Source organism: Mesoplodon mirus (genome assembly GCF_964341445.2).
Source record: "Mesoplodon mirus genome assembly, chromosome: 2".
Classification (NCBI taxonomy): domain Eukaryota; kingdom Metazoa; phylum Chordata; class Mammalia; order Artiodactyla; family Ziphiidae; genus Mesoplodon; species Mesoplodon mirus.
The window spans coordinates 133172686-133189305 of NC_138977.1; positions in this window are offsets into that span (position 1 = coordinate 133172686).

Consider the following 16620-nt stretch of genomic DNA (forward strand, 5'->3'; position numbering starts at 1 on the left):
TTTTTTCCTGGTACCTCTTACCCTGTTCATCTTAAGTTCTTCTCCCTGTGACCTTGTTAGCTGTTTTTTGGATAACCCATCTAAGTTGGATAATTCATATCTTTTCCTCTCTTGGCTGTGAAACTAATTGCTAGTTTGGAATTGGCTTCATGAAAATATTTTGTAATTTGTTTTGTCTTGGTTCTAAGTCATGGAAAATTGGCATTTTGCCATAAATACTTGGGGAAAAATAATATTTATATTATGCTTCCCCTGTCCCACTCCAGTTTGTTTTTTCTCACTTTATTTTCCATCAGTAAAGAAAAAGATTATTGGCCACAATATATGTAAGGCATAGGTTTAGAATATTATTTGGGGAGAGAGGGTCCTGTTTTATCTCTTTTTTCTTCAGTGCTTCTAGAATAATACACTGTTTAATTCACAAAATGTAAAATGAAAAATAAGCATTCTATGAGATAGGATAAAGCTGAGAATTTCTTAATCTCCTAGAAGTTTCTTGCATACCTTTCTAAAAAGATGGAAAAAGATGGGCAGTCTCCCTGTTTATACTTCCTCCATTGCCTCTGCTGGGGTCTTCTAATTATACTTTTTTTGACTCCCTCAGTTTATCGGGGACCTTAACTGTGAACTCAATTTCCAGATATTTCAGGACTATCATTATGCACACTGTCTCTGAGAAATTCTCATTCATGAGCTTGAGTTTCTCTGAAAGTCACAGGTCATAAGCAGACACCAGCTTTGAATTTGAAACTGTAAATAAAAATATATGGTTAAGGCAATCACACAAACTGATATGGATACACATCAGTCTACTGTTTCTATTAGCTTCCATAAGTCCCCAGATTTTGATAGCTAGCAATATTCTTAGGAAATTACCTATCACATTTCCTTACAGAGGAATTGTACACATACATTTTAATGGAAAGAAGCAGGAAGTTAAGATTTGGGAAGATTTGAATGATGGCTCCTAATCACCTCCCCCCAAGAGGCCTTGAAAGGAAACATGAAACAATACTTTTGGAAAATGATGTTTAACATAATTAAAAATTTTCAGTTGGTGCTTAAAAACCAAGAGAAACTTGAACTCCTCAATAAATTCATGTCAGATAAGCTCTGATACTATTCTAAATATAGACACTTAGATACTAGTAAGTTTTCCCTAAATTTACTTTCATTAAAAATTTATCTTCATCTTCTGTTAGCTTATATGAATATCAAATTCAAGTTTATTTCAAAGTTTTCTTTAAGATATCAACTAGTTAAACTTAAAAACAATTTCAAAGATAAGGCAAAGTCCAGAAAAGTGTAATAATGTAAAACCAAGAGTACGTGGATTTAACACTACTTTCAAGATTAAATATACTTAGGAATTCTGTATTATCTAATAATTTTATGGGATCAATAGGCATTTATTATAGTTACATAAGCATTTACTTTCTTTTTGACCATTACATATATATATTATCTATGAACATTTTAAAATACGTTAGCTCTGATGCATACATTCACCAACCATATCAGTTAGGATTTCAACAGGAAATCATGATCTTTAAGGGATATTAGAAAATCAGGAACTTATTATAGACATTAGTTGTTACACAATTGTTGGATGAACCAAAGAATTAAAGGACCAGAAAGGATTACGAAAATGTCCCCCAAATAGCGCTAACGTAGATGAAAAAGTAGAACTGGCAGGAAGCTGCAAGGGTGGAACCACAAAGTGGGCAGGGTAGATATCCTTGGAAAGTTGTTGGCTCTTCTTTGCTGCTGTCTCTGTGAGTTGACAGCTAAGCATCTAGTTGCTCAGTACGGCCAGAAATTGATGAGGAGAGCTGGTCATGGAGCAAATGGAGAACAAGCTAAAACTCTACATCTGTCTCTCACCGCTTAAACTGATGACAACTTTCAAAGTACAATGGCTTTTGTTTCACCTTCTTCTCCCCAACTTCAAACAACTACCTCTTGTGGTCAATCCTTACCTGAAACCATACAAGGAAGAAAATTCTGGAAAGTATCATGTTTTTCCAGTTTAAATTGACACAATACAAAATTACCCACTAACCCTGTTTCACCTTTTCACGGTGAAAGCTGCCTTGATTCCACTTGCATTGTGAACATTTGGAAATCAACTTCTCCTACTCTGCACTGAGTAGGATGAGGAAATAAAGTGCCTGGGAGGGTAAGTTAATTTCCCAAGGACACACAGAGAGTTAATGTTGAAACAAGTTCATTATTTTAACTCCCAGTCCAAGGTCCTTCCTTTTCTAACATGACAATGATAAGTTTCTTCACTTAGGAAAAGGACTTTACATTGTGTCATTGCAAAACTGGTGGAGAAAAAAAAACAGTAGTAAATAAGGTAATTTGCAGACATGAGATAAAGTCTGTATAAATTTCCATATTAACTACTCTGTCTTCTAAAAGACAAAATTAAATACCCTCTTTTCTTCTGTCAAGTTTCCATTTATAACAGACCATTACTAGGACTTTCTTTTAAGTCATTTTAAGGTATCTCATCATTTTATATTTCTTTGTCCATACTGTACTATATGAATTATTAAAGATTAATGCATCTATATTTTGAGTGACCAGCCATGCCTGATGGTTTTAAATATGAAGCCATTCTTTTCTCCTGGTATAATGATAAATTTACATTACAATTAACAGCCAAAGAATTCCTTTTTATGCCATATAATGATGACTGTCTTCAGCTTTGCTTTTCAGAAAGCACATCATAAAACACAGGGAAAATATATTTATTCTTAATATCCACATTTATGTATTTAATGAACATTAGTGAATTTTTCAAGTACTTATTGGGAATGGAGGAGAAATATTTGTGCACTATTATTTTATTTCAGTCTTAGAGAATGCAGCCTTTGGCTGATGCCGGAATGTTAATAATTAGCACCTCTATTAGAAGTCAGCTCCTGGTTTTCAAGCAGCATTATGCTGGGAAGCTATGTTTCCCAAGTGAATGAAGAATTATACAGTTTTATTAAAGAAGAGCCTTTCCTTTGAATACAATTTTAAGAAAATCTTCAAAGGAACTAATTTAAAGCCTCAAATCAGTGCACAGCACTAATTAGTGTGTAACAATGATTTAGGCAGAGAGCACCAGGCCTTGTTAATTTTCCAGGCCCATTCTGTAGTCTCTTTGCTGTATATTTCTTTTGATAAGTCAATTTCATCTAGGTGCAGCTTTTTATAGTTTAACTACTGTCATAACACTTCTAAAGTTTTAGAAAATCGTACATACTGATGCTGAAATATGGCAATTATCTTCTAACTCTGCATTCCAACAACTAATTGTATGGCTCAGCTTAAAATGCTTAATTCAATTTCAAGTATTTTGCATTTATAATATTACTTTAAGTGGCATGTCTCTGAATAAAATAATGTAACTACCTATTTGTTTATGTAACCTTCACACTTAGAAATAAAAAGTACATCAATCATCAATTATAAATCAAGTTATTTAAGATTTAAGGGTGTCAGATAAATAAGTTCTCTTGAACACATTTCATCTCCCAATGCCTCTTAGGAATTAGAAAACTTAAAATATCAGCTTTGTAATTTTAAAATGTTATGTACTACAAATGTGTTATCAGAATAAATTGTTTTCTTCATTTAGTAAGTAGTGAAGTATTGATCTGAGAATGTCATGGGAAATTAGAAAACAGTAACAGCAGTATGCCATATAACTGTGATTTATGACTTCAGCAATATGAAGTAGGAATTGATTACTATTAAGGTCAATATCAAGATTCATTGACTCAGATATTCATTGTGACTACGGCTAAATTGGGAAACAATGCTTACTTGAAAAAAACATATATCTTCCTGTGGATAAAAATATGCCAATATATCCTGCCATCCTGTTATCACCTATTATGAGAATTCAATCTCTGAAGCATGATAGATATTTTGCAATTTAAAAACCATCTGCTGTTGCCTCTAACTCTTGGTGTCTGCATCATTAATGACAGTATATTAGATGATTTCAATCAAAAATTGGTATTTGTATCAAATAAAAATGAATCATAACTACAGTCCACTTCAGAATTTTTAAGGGATTCAAAATACCTTACACAGTACCCTAAGGAAGACATTATCACAAAACCCATAGCACCAGGGCAAACAGATGTACGCCCATTCCATAACAGCTTAGGAAATGGGTACAGATGAATGAATATATTACTAAATAAAGTAAGAAAATGTGATCTAAGGAGTTAAACATTAAAGACATACATATAAGACAGAAATGTTAGAAAACAAATATAATGTGTACTAATTTGAAGAACTGTGTGAATTTATAGCCCAGTTTACCTAACATGTTCAATTAAAATTGTGAACAATTCCAGCCGTCTCCACAACTTGTCCCAACTTCTTTCCCCCCATTTCTTTGCTAGCTTTTTTTTTTTTCATTCCAATTTGTGATTGTTTTCACTTTAAATTGGATCAATATACTTGTCTTTTAGGACTGGACACATGACTTGCAGATAGAGCATATTACTTGAAACTCCAGCCAGACTTGAATAGTTTATGAAATATTTATTGAACACTTGTTATTGCAAAACATAAATAAGACACTCAAAGCAGAGGACATGATGACATTATGCCTGGCATACTAAAAACAACAACTGCAGCAGCTACAACACAGAAAGAAAAGAGGAACAGATAGAAAGAAAGAAAAGAGGAACAGGTAGAACTATTCCCTAGTGAATGTTTTTTAAACTGAAGTGGTAGAATCAACAAGGTCCAGTGAAGATGCCTTGGGAACTACCAGGGCTAGGAGTTAGGCAGCAAGGATACAGCTGAGTAATAAGCATTCATGGCACTCCCCTTTTTTGTCAACAGTGTACTGATTTAAAGAGAAATGTGAAAACAAGTGATTGCAGTAAAATAGTGCCCTACAATTTTACTCCTAAATACTCATCAGTAGGTTGTCACATATAACCAATTTTTAAATTTATATATTTAGTGTCTTCAAAAACCCACTCAAGGGCATCCCTGGTGGCACAGTCATTGAGAGTCCGCCTGCCAATGTAGGGGACACAGGTTCATGCCCCGGTCTGGGAAGATCCCACATGCCACTGAGCCTGCACGTCCGGAGCCTGTGCTCTGCAACAGGAGAGGCCACAAGAGTGAGAGGCCTGCATACCGCAAAAAAAAACCAAAACAAAACAAAAAAAAAACACTCAAATTATTGAGTTGACAACAAACTCAGTAGGACTCTGTTTTTTCCTGGTTCATATCAGACTACAAAGCAGTTATAGAAGTAGCAGGAAAAAGAATACTAGAATAGACTCTAGTGCCTAACATAGTATTGAATTATTGAACTGCCAGATATGTCTGCTTCAAGGATAATATGAGTAAAATATGTTGTATTATATCAACAAAATATGTGTGTATACATACATATATACATATGTACATACATATATATCGAGAGAGAGAGAGAGAGAGAGAGAGAGAGAGAGAGATTTAGAGATTTTAAGGAATGGGACAATGCAATTATGGAGGCTTGGTGAGTCCAAAATCTGATGGGGTAGTCCAATAGGCTGGACACTCAGGGCTCAGGGAAGAGTTCAGTTCAAGTCCAAAGGCAGTTTCCTGGCAGAAGTCCTTCTTGAACATGGGAGGAGGTCAGGATTTTTCTATCAAAGTCTTTAACTGAGTGGGTGAGGCCCACCTATATTATGGAGGGCAATCTTCTTTGCTAAAAGTCTACTAATTTAAATGTTGATCTCATTCAAAGAATACTTTCAGAGAAACATCCAGAATAATGTTTGACCAAATATCTGGGAACCATAGCCCAGCCAAATTAACACATAAAATTAACCATAACATCTCTACCATTGAACTTATACATTATAGGGCACAATATAACTCTTCTTAACAGTTCAATATAAGGCATCTAACTTGCAAAAATAGTCATAATTATTTCATTGCTAAACACTAAGAGAAATATGTTAAATATGTCAAAGGTAAAGAATGAAAAATAAAACACATATCTGTGAATACAAAGTATAAAATTTATATATTTCTTTCAAAATTAAAATGTTTACCATGAAAATTATAGAATATCATTAGACTATTATCTAAAAATCATCATATATGGAGATATAAATTGTAAAATATCTATTGAATTCATTGGGCTGTAGATTGAAACAAGTTAGCCTATTTTAAAAATGGTAACTGAAATCTAAGAAACAATAATAATATAAAAGTAAAATTGTTTTTCTTATTAAATCCTTTTATATTTCAAATTTTTTTCATATAGCTAAATTATTCATTAAATTAATTAGAATTAGTAAGAAATAGTAATAGTAGGAAATAGTAGGAAATAGAGAATAAAAGTGGATCAACGTCAAAGTAAGAGTGCCTATGCAGAATCAAAAAAGATACTACAAAATGTTTAAATTCACCACCTCTTATTGAAAAATAAACTAAAAAGGAACTATTAATTTGTATCTTTCATGATTTTGTTCTGGTTAGTAAAATGCAGTTTTAAATATAAAATAATATTAAAGCATTTTAGTTAATGTAGTGTTAATTCCATAATTAAAACCCCAACATTCTAACATATATATATATCCTGGAAGGTGACACATGAGCTCATGATAAGACCAGATGTCCAAGATACAATCATTAATTCAAAAATTCTTAGAGCGTCTACCAAGTGTCAGGTACTCTTCTAAGTACCAGGGATAGGAGCTGGGCAAAGCAGATTCGGTATCTGCTCTCATCAGGAACACAGACATTTAACAAATAACACACCACTGCTATATAATTACAACTGGTAAGTTATAGCAAAAAAAAAAAAAAAGTATACCCTTAGATTAAACTAATTTAGTTAGTGAGTAACAACTCCAAACTTGTGTATGTCTGTTATATACTCCACAAAAGGATGCTGTTTATGCCTTTGAAATGCCCCCTTCTAATTTCTGACTGTGCTCAACTGAGAAAAGAGTTTGTTTTAGGCTTTCCCAGGGGTTAGAAAACTATGGTAGTGGTGCCGTCAGGATAGGCTACAGACCAGTAAAAATACAAATCCATATAGCATTTTAAACATTTTTGATGTTTTGGTAAAATCAGAGACAAAGGATGGGTATAAGAAAATGCACTTTTAAGGATTACTAGAATAAGAATGTATTGGGGGAAAGAATATGGGAAGCATATGGCTACTGAGTTGTAAAACAATGCTAGTGAGTTTTTTTCCCCCTAACAAAAAATGTAGAAAATATGTTTATGGGATGGCAAATAAGACAAATTTTGTTCCAAACGCTCTAATAAACAATGAATTGGTTATGTTTGTGAATTTTGCATCCCAAATAAAGACAACACATTGAAATTACGGAACTCTGAAATTTGTCTTTTTCTGGTCAATTCATTTGCCTTTAGTTATTAAAGAGTTTTTTCCCTAGACATAAAACTATGCAAGTGATCTGAATTACATTACAACTTATGACTAGTTAGCACAAGACTCTATGAAAAGAAACATAAACTCTAGACAATGAATGAAATTTAAATACTACTCATCAGTATAATAGAGGAAAATTTCCTAAGCATTTAGAGAGTAAAACAAAGTAAAGCAATGCAAAACAATATACCACAAAAACAACTACTGCTAAGGATGAATCGATGGCTGGATGAGCAAGTATATATAACTGAGTGGCTGAAAATCCTAATGATTTTCATTCCTTAACAATGACAGTTGACATATCCTTTCCCTCCACATTTTACCTGACAGTACCTAAAACTATTTCTACTGTTAGGTCATACCAAACTCTCATCATTTTCCCTTTTAATCCCCAAAGTTCTTCTGCCTTACTTCTCTCCTACCCTAATAGTGAATGATGGAACATTCATGTTCTTTCCTACCCTTAAGAAAGGGTAAGAGGACAGAGCAACAAACTAAGTTATGCACTTGAGAAAATCACATTAGAATGATCATAGTACAGCAGGTTGGAGATGCTAATGTGAGCTTCCATTTGGAACTTTCTGAGCGCTCAGTTATTTATAACTCATTCTCACCCAATCTTTGATGTAAAAAGGGTCCATCAATTACGTCAAAAAATGCAATTTGCTTCTACAGTGAGCACACAGTATCTTTGTTTTCTGCCCAAGGATAGTGGCTCTTAGCAAAGGAATTCCAAAAACACTTCAAGAGAGGGTTGGTAAAAAAACAAAAAATAAACAAACAAAAATCACAAAGTAGGAAAGCATTATCATCTCATCCATTGATTTTGCACTCAATGGAAATTTTCATAATTTGTATTTCAGTACCATGATTCCAAAAGTACAGCATGAGGCAAGGGATAATAATGCTATTTAATTTTGAGTGATAACTGCTAAATAAAACTTCTGGTAAAATAAATGTTATTACCCAGGGTGAAAAAAGAACATTGTGAGTCTGAAATAAGAGAACCAATTAAGAAGAACTGGAACAAGTGTACTTACAATTACATTTCTAAAACTATATTGAACTTCATTACAAATACTATCGGCAGCTGCATCAGAAGTGTGCAGCTGTGTTAATAAATCTGCTCTCCTTTCAGTTTGGATTGACAATATGTGAGACAGGGATAACTGATAGTGCATTTACACTAAAATACATCACAAAGATGTGTAGGACAACAATATATCGATTGAACATACAAATGTGGAAGTTTTCAGCAGGTAACCTCACTTTATTTCTTGGAGAATGCTTGACATGGCAGAGAAAAATTTCAATAGGCTTTGACCATAGAGGCACAGGAACTGCATGCAGCAAGTGTCCTTCCCACTCAAGCTTTCGAGTTGCAAAAATCCTTGGAGAACAACTCTCTAAAATCCAATACAAATTTAGACTCTAAACTGTAGCACAATATGTCATTATAAATTATTTAAAACTTCCAGTGAATTCACTGCAGTGTGCATTCACATCTGTCTTTATAAATAACGTGTTTTTTCTTCATGTACTGAATTATAAAAGCCATAACCAGTTCATCTTAAACAACCCCGTCCTTCTTTCTGACATATTATTCAGCTACATTATTTTGGAAAGATCAACTTACATATCACCCAGAAATATTCAGACCCTGGAGATAATATTAGCAAGAAAACATTCCATTAGCAAATCCTGCCCACTCAGATGCAGATATTCTACTTTCAACATGTTAAAACTTGTTTATATCACAATATATTCTCAACTCTCCCAAAACAATACTTCTCCCACAGTTTTCCAAGGCATTTAGATTGTTGACCTGGAAATGCCTTTCAACATAATAATCACAGACAATAATTTTATATTTAAAACATGGCCTTGCTTAAAGGGTTTTAGTTAATTAGCTTAGATGATTAGTTTAGTTATAGCATGTGGGGAAAAAAGCAAAAAAATTATTTCAATTTTGAGCTTTTCTCATTGGACCCTATTTCTGAAAAGTTTTGTTGTTTTTGTAGAGAAAATAAATACTTCAACTCAATGTCTGATGTGTGAACTTTGAATGTTAGCCAAGCACTAAGGAATATAATGAAGCAAGTGACCTTTTCCATTCTTCAAGAATAGCTGCATGTGATCCCAGATCTCCAGAATACATTTTTAGTACACAGTTATGTCTAATCATCTTGCTTACCATGTCTCTGCATGTGACTGGTTTGAGAAAAGCAGTAACTATTTTTATTAAATTAACTAATCAATGAAATGTTGATCTATGTTGAAAAGTGATACCATATTGCTAATAAAACTGAAATAAGTTCAATAAAATGGAAAATCATACTGATTTCAATTATATGGGTGCCTCACTTATATTGCTGCATATATATGAATCACTTGTATGATGTAAATAATGCATATGACCTGTGCATTTTCAGGCTTCATAATTATTTCTAGAAAATACCCTCAATCAACAGCATTAATGATCATATAATTGTTATAGTTTCATACTTTAAGCAACTGAGAATACTTCCACTTTTTCTCAAAGCAGAATTACTAATGAGTAATTTGCTGTCATTGTTTAAGTCTTTATTAAACCTTTAAACATTTAAAGCACGACATATGATAAAATTTCACCTTTAAAAAACATTTTTATTAAAAAAAGAATGTATATATATTTATAACTGAGTCACTTTGCTGTACAGCAGAAATTAACACAACATTGTAAACCAACTATAGTTCAATTAAAAACAACCAATAAAAGAAAATTTTCCCTCAAACTTTTAAACTTATTGTTCACCAGTTTTAAAACACAGTAGCAATGTATACTTAAGATAATAGTAAAATGTTATTGAGTATATATCATATATCTCTGGTTATGATCAGGTTTGATTGAATGATTCATTTTCATTGTTTTTCTAAATTAAATACTGAAGCATGTAATCTAAGATCAATAAATATAATTCAAATTTAATTTTCCTGTCACTGAATTACATTCAAACCTTGCCAATAGTGTAAAATCACAGTTATATAATGAAGTCTTCCAGACAGACATTAACTATATTAAAAATATATTTTATGTTTGGATCAGTTCTTCAGTAATGAAAATTCCAATGTAAGTAGATAACTCTCATTATTGCTAAGAAATGAAAATTTATATCACAAGATGGCATATGATTACTCAAGCTGTTTACTCCTTGGGCTATTTACTAGTGACACATATTCTATATTTTCTTATGAAAATGTGCTTATTTGTATGGTATATTAGAATAATTTGTTAACAATTATGGATTTGCTATAAAGTAAGCTTGTCCTGAAACATTATTATGAATCTATAGTAGTAACAGAAGAATCTAGTAGGAAATTCTACTGTAGAAAACTATAACCAAAGGAAAACCTTCTGTGTATTATATAAAATTAAAAAAATGATATAATAATATGCATATGTACAATATATTCTTCCACACTTTAAGGATGATTGTTTATATTTCTCTGGTATTGAGAAGTCTGTACATGCTTTCGAGTATGAGATCCATTTGTACTCAGAGTAGCAATAGGTGGCAACTGGGGAAACATTATTTGTCCTTCTTTCCTGATTGGGGAAAATGAGTTAAGATAATAAAAGGACATGCTCAAGGTCACAGAACTAACAAGCTGTGAAGCTGGGGTAGAACATAGGCCACCAGACTCCTGTAAGAAAACTTTTTCTACCAAAGTCTGCTGCCGTCACAATATTCATACAAAGAAAACTGCTAGAGATGATAAAATGGAATGTTCATTTACTTTGCCATTAACCATTGACGACAACCACCTTGTGATTTGCCCATTTGAGGAGGCTATTTCTGGTTAAACCCAACATTTACTATGAGGAGAAATAGAACAATATTTAAGACATAACATCTCTACATGGGACTCCACAAAACTCAAAAATGCCAATTTGAGAAGTGTCAGTACCTGATGACAGCTATACAAACACATGTACCTACACATCATTCACTTGTTAAACAAAAGTTTTAAAATATGAGGGATGCATTTTCCACTTTGATGAAATGAATACATTAAAAGGGTGTATTACTTGAATAAAGAAATTGCCAGAAATAGATCCTAAGTGGAAGAAAAAAAGAAAACAGGAGAGAAATGATCAGATAAGGACATTAACTGCATGCAGAAATAGATTCAACTCTTGTACTTCACATCCAGTGTTTCAAAGACCTCTGTTCCTCTTACCTTTTGCCCTCTTTTCTTTCTTTTAAGAAGAATTATACTAGCACTCCTTTCTTACTCTTTGCTTTTTTTGTTTTCTCTCCTTACCAAAAATACCTCAGATTTTCTTTGCATTATTTTGCTAGTGTTTGAAATTGGACACTTCATGGTCTTGAATCTTGCACTGATATACTTCCTTCTACTACTAACCACCCTCCTTAAACTATAAAGAAGAGAATGAGAGAATCAATCCAAGTTATGCCACGTACAACTAGGCAATTCTAATACCACTACATGCAGACTCACTCTGTAACAAAAAGCAAGAGTAATAAATGATGAGAGAAGGTGGTTCTATCCCCAAAAGGAAAATTCTCAAGTTAGAAAAATAGTAATAAAACTGAGCAGCCTCGTAGACAGTAGATTTATGCTCTAGAGCTGTTAAAGCCCCACACTTAACCAGCCAGTGGGGCAGAATCATTCCCATGGATCATAAATCACAGTCTTTTCTACAGTACTCAGTGTTCACCTTCATGTTACTACTAAGACATACTGCCTTGTAGTTCAAGGAAATTTGCATTATGTGGTAGAGTTATATGAATTGCCAATCCAGTTCTCTGGAGTGCCTGCAGATTGCCATAAAATAACAAAAGCAATACTATACTATGGTATTGCTGCTCACAGCACTACTCTTGATGGTGAGCCAAAGTACTGGAGAGCTTTAGGGTTTAGTTAGAGCTTTAGAGTTAGGTCATAAAAACACATTTGAGCAAGATACGGCTATTTGAAAAGCTTGTGTTCATTTTTCTGCAGACCAAATGAAGCACAAAATCTGTGGATATAAAATCAAACACAATGTTTTCCACTTAGTTCCCAGCAATTTCTAGTAGCCAGTCCCACAGAAAATCACCAGAACTATAAGACACAATTGACTTTAGAAAATAAATCACTACCTAATTTTTTATCAATAGATAAAAAGTAGAATTAACCCTTTTATAGACATCAGCAACTAGAAATATGCATGGTAAAATACTTAAAGTGAAAAACATAAGGTAAGCCTCATTTGTAGCTCTCTATTTACATTTGTTCAAGCACATGTCCTATAATAACCAGTTACTACCCTCATGTGCCCATGAGAACCCACTGTATAATTAATATGGTTCCAGAGACTATGAATGAAGATAGTAACATTTTTTCTTCTTACACATGTAAGTCACTTTACATGGTATGAAACAAATTTTATGCACGAAATAAATTAAAACTATAAATTAAAACTATAAATAAATAAACTATAACTATTAAAACTTGTTTATAAGTATTGCTAATTAATGGAGAATGCATGTTTATTACAGTTAGAAACACTGAGTTCCTGTTAAAAATATTGAGAAATAGAAAAGAATATGGACCATTAAAAGTTAAAGTAGACATACATATCTCATAAAATTTTAATATTCAGAAGGAATTAAATGTAAAACAGTATGTAGAGTATCTCTAAGGCTGAAGGAAAAATCTCCTTTGTCATATATTCTTTTAGTAATATTTACATTTTCGACCATTTGAAAATAGATGATTGATTTGAAATGTTATTTGCCAGATGGAGTAAATATTAAGATGAAATATAAAAGAGATTCCATGTTTTCTATTTAAGATTATGCTGAGACACACATATGTTCACGTCTTCCTCCCAAGATTTCACTGGAATTGGAGCAGCCTGTTCAAAATCGAGTAGATATAGCTCTGATACAGCCACAATAACCTTAAGGTAAGAGTATCTAAAGGTGCTAAGGACAGCTTAACAAAGAAGCAGGTGAGAGGGCAGGAGAGGAGAAGATCCCATTCACAATACTGAGAAGGAGTGGCTTGGTTTGGAAAACTTTCTGTCCCGTGAAGCTTCAGAAAAGTCCCAAACTTGGCTTGTCTTCAGATAGTGGGAATGAGATGTAGGAGAGTCTTCACAGAAATCATATTTGGAACAACTGGGCCAGATATCCTAACACGACCATACACTCTGGGAGAACAGCTGAAGTGCTGCTGTCTCTCAAAGCAAAGACAGACTTTGCATTCTAAAGAGTTGCCAGGATTTGGCTAAGGCTCCTCATGGGAATGTTAGGGTAGGAGAGAAAACCTTTCTGAGCATAGTGCATGTACTGGGTTACAGGAGTGTGTACACTAAAGTGAACACTACCTGTTAACACTGCTCACTTAGGTACTGAGTACTCAGTCAGCCATCCCATTCAGAGGAAGCTGATGGAGAAATAAACCTACCCAAAGAGAGACTAACCAATCTTCTCATTCATTCACAAATATAAACAAATAACCAGTATCACCAAACAACTGAAGAAACAGAAGTACAAAGAAAACAAAGATTAACCATGGAGAAAACAATGATCATTCAGGGAATAAGAGTGAAATTGAAGAAACTTCTACTCAGTATTTTCAGACTGATTAAGAAAATACTTGCATCTAAAACGTAAGAAAATAAAGCTACAAAAAGATGGATGCTCAGAAGACAAAACAAAATTCTTGGTAATGAAAATGTAATGATAGAAAAAGTAAGAAAAATGTAATATTAAGGAAACCTTCCAGAACATAAAGCTGAAAGACAAAGGTATAAAAAAGATTGAGAGAAAAGGTAAGAGGACGTAGTGTAAATCCAAAAGGCCTAATTTTGCTCTACTGGGAAGTAACTAAATAGAAATGAAAGGAAATATAGAATGGGAAGGACTATTCATAGACATTATGACAGAAAAAGCCCTATGTCTGAAAATGAAAGAATTTTGAAATGAGACAGCCTCTTATTGCCAAGCAGAAAAAAATAAAGCAAAGAATCAAAGAACGTATCTTAATAAAATCTTTTCTTTTTAGAACAGGTAGCCACAGGACTCAGAAAAATATCTAAAAAATTAAAAATGGGTACATGATAACCAGGGTATGGTGACATTTTTGACAGATGGAAGGAAAATGCTTCTTGCATCAGCAGAAAAAGATTTGTTCAACAAATATTTGAGTGCCTACTATGAGTTAGGCATCATTTTAAGTGCTAGAGCTATACGTGTGCAAAGAAGACTACCATTAGAATTTACCAGGTTTATTCTTGGAGCTGTAAGGAGGCCATGTGACTGGAGACCAATTGTAGGTAAAAGAGTCTAGTTTCACTTGCTCATAGGGTGTCGCGGGTAGAAGCCTTGTCCTTCGCCCTTCTGACCAGAGTCCCTCGCGCTAAACCTCTGCACCAGCACCTCAGCATGGGGACCATGCGCAGAAGCGCTGCGCATAGCACCTCAATTTAAGATGGCGGCCGCAGGCCGGGGATCTGGAGCTTGAGCAGCATAGCTGCGCCCCTCCCTCGAGAACACCGCCCCCTCCCCGCAGACGAGATCCCTTTAAAGAAACCCCAGCGGCAGCCTGTCAGGGAGAGCGTGTGCTCTAGATCCCCAGCTCACACCACTCCATTCTCTGATCAGGGAATAAAACTTTCCTTTGTTTCTGAACCGGAAAAAAAAAAAAAAAAAAAAAAGACAAACATTTTCTTCATGATGCTTATATTTTAAGTGAAGAAAAGAGTTAACGACAACAACAACAACAAAACAGTAATTTAAGGTGATAAATGCTATAAAGAAAATAAATCTGCGTAAGAGGATACGGATTGATGAGGGTACACTATAGGGGAGTTTGTAATTTCAGAACGGGGAAGCGTAGGAAAAAAATCTGCAGAACTCAGGCTGTTCCAAGTAGGCAGCAAACTGAAACGTGGCATGATGTTGGATCTTTAGAGACCCTCAGTTTATATCCCATCAATAAATGTGCATTGTTCTTCATATGAAGCAGAAAGACATAGAAGAAATCCCAAGGAAAAAAAATGCTTTTAATGGTGGTAGTGAAATTACTGAGTGACACCAGAGAACCAGACTTCCTTTATCTGTAAAGAAAAATTTGGATTTTCCTCTCTCAAATGTTGTCTATCCAAAAAGTCTGTGATATTGAAAAACACTCAAAAGTTTAAAAAGCACTTATGTTAAACCACATAAGATAGATTTAAAATAGAGTTAGCTGTATATAAACATGGTCATTAGAACACCATTTGTAATTACAGAAAATTTGAAACAATAAAGGCTCCCACAAGGAGTGGATTGTTTCAAGAACTATGTTATTTCCTGTTAATGACATAGGTAAGCAGTCTTAAAATGAGAAGCATTCCACAGTATATTTTTAACTAATATCAAGTTAAAATGTAATATAATGCCATCTTATACTGGAAATACACAAAACACTGTCAGTAATGGTGAAAGGGAAGGTTGCTGTATATATTGTGTTGGTCTTACATAGCTTTCTTGTTTTTCTTTACCATATGCAATTGTTAGTTTTAAGATATTTTAAGTAACTATTTAAAAATAAATGAAATTATTTGTACTAAAATAAAAGACATCCAATCCAAGGCACCTCTAATTTTAAAAAGCTTTCATAAAAATATGACAGTTTAATTTCAATTGTAGGAAATCACAAAAGAACACCACATAGCTTATAAACATATAAATAAAAACATGTTTAAAGGCATATAAAAATACAAGTAGCTACACAAAACTGTTATTTGCAAAGATCTCTGAGGAGAAATTTAGAATCAGGGTTGAGGGAAGAGGAAAACATGTGAAAAATAACTAGCCATTCATTCATTTCTATATTTTTAATTATTATTTAAAAGAACATGTTACTTCTACAAAATAAAAGTAAGTGGAGAATATACATGTATGTTTATACATGTATAAACAACTGGAATATATATATGATATTTTAAGAGCATTTAACTCTGCATTAAGAAGTTAAGCAAATTGGAATTTTACTGGTTAATTATAGTAAGTCTATGTTTGATCTGTTTATATGGGAGATATATTGTTTTATAACATTTTAATGGTAATATCTATCTATGGGTAATATAAATATAGTTAGCCATTTACAAATAAGTTATACAGAAATTTTCAGACACCTAAATTTGATTGGGAAAA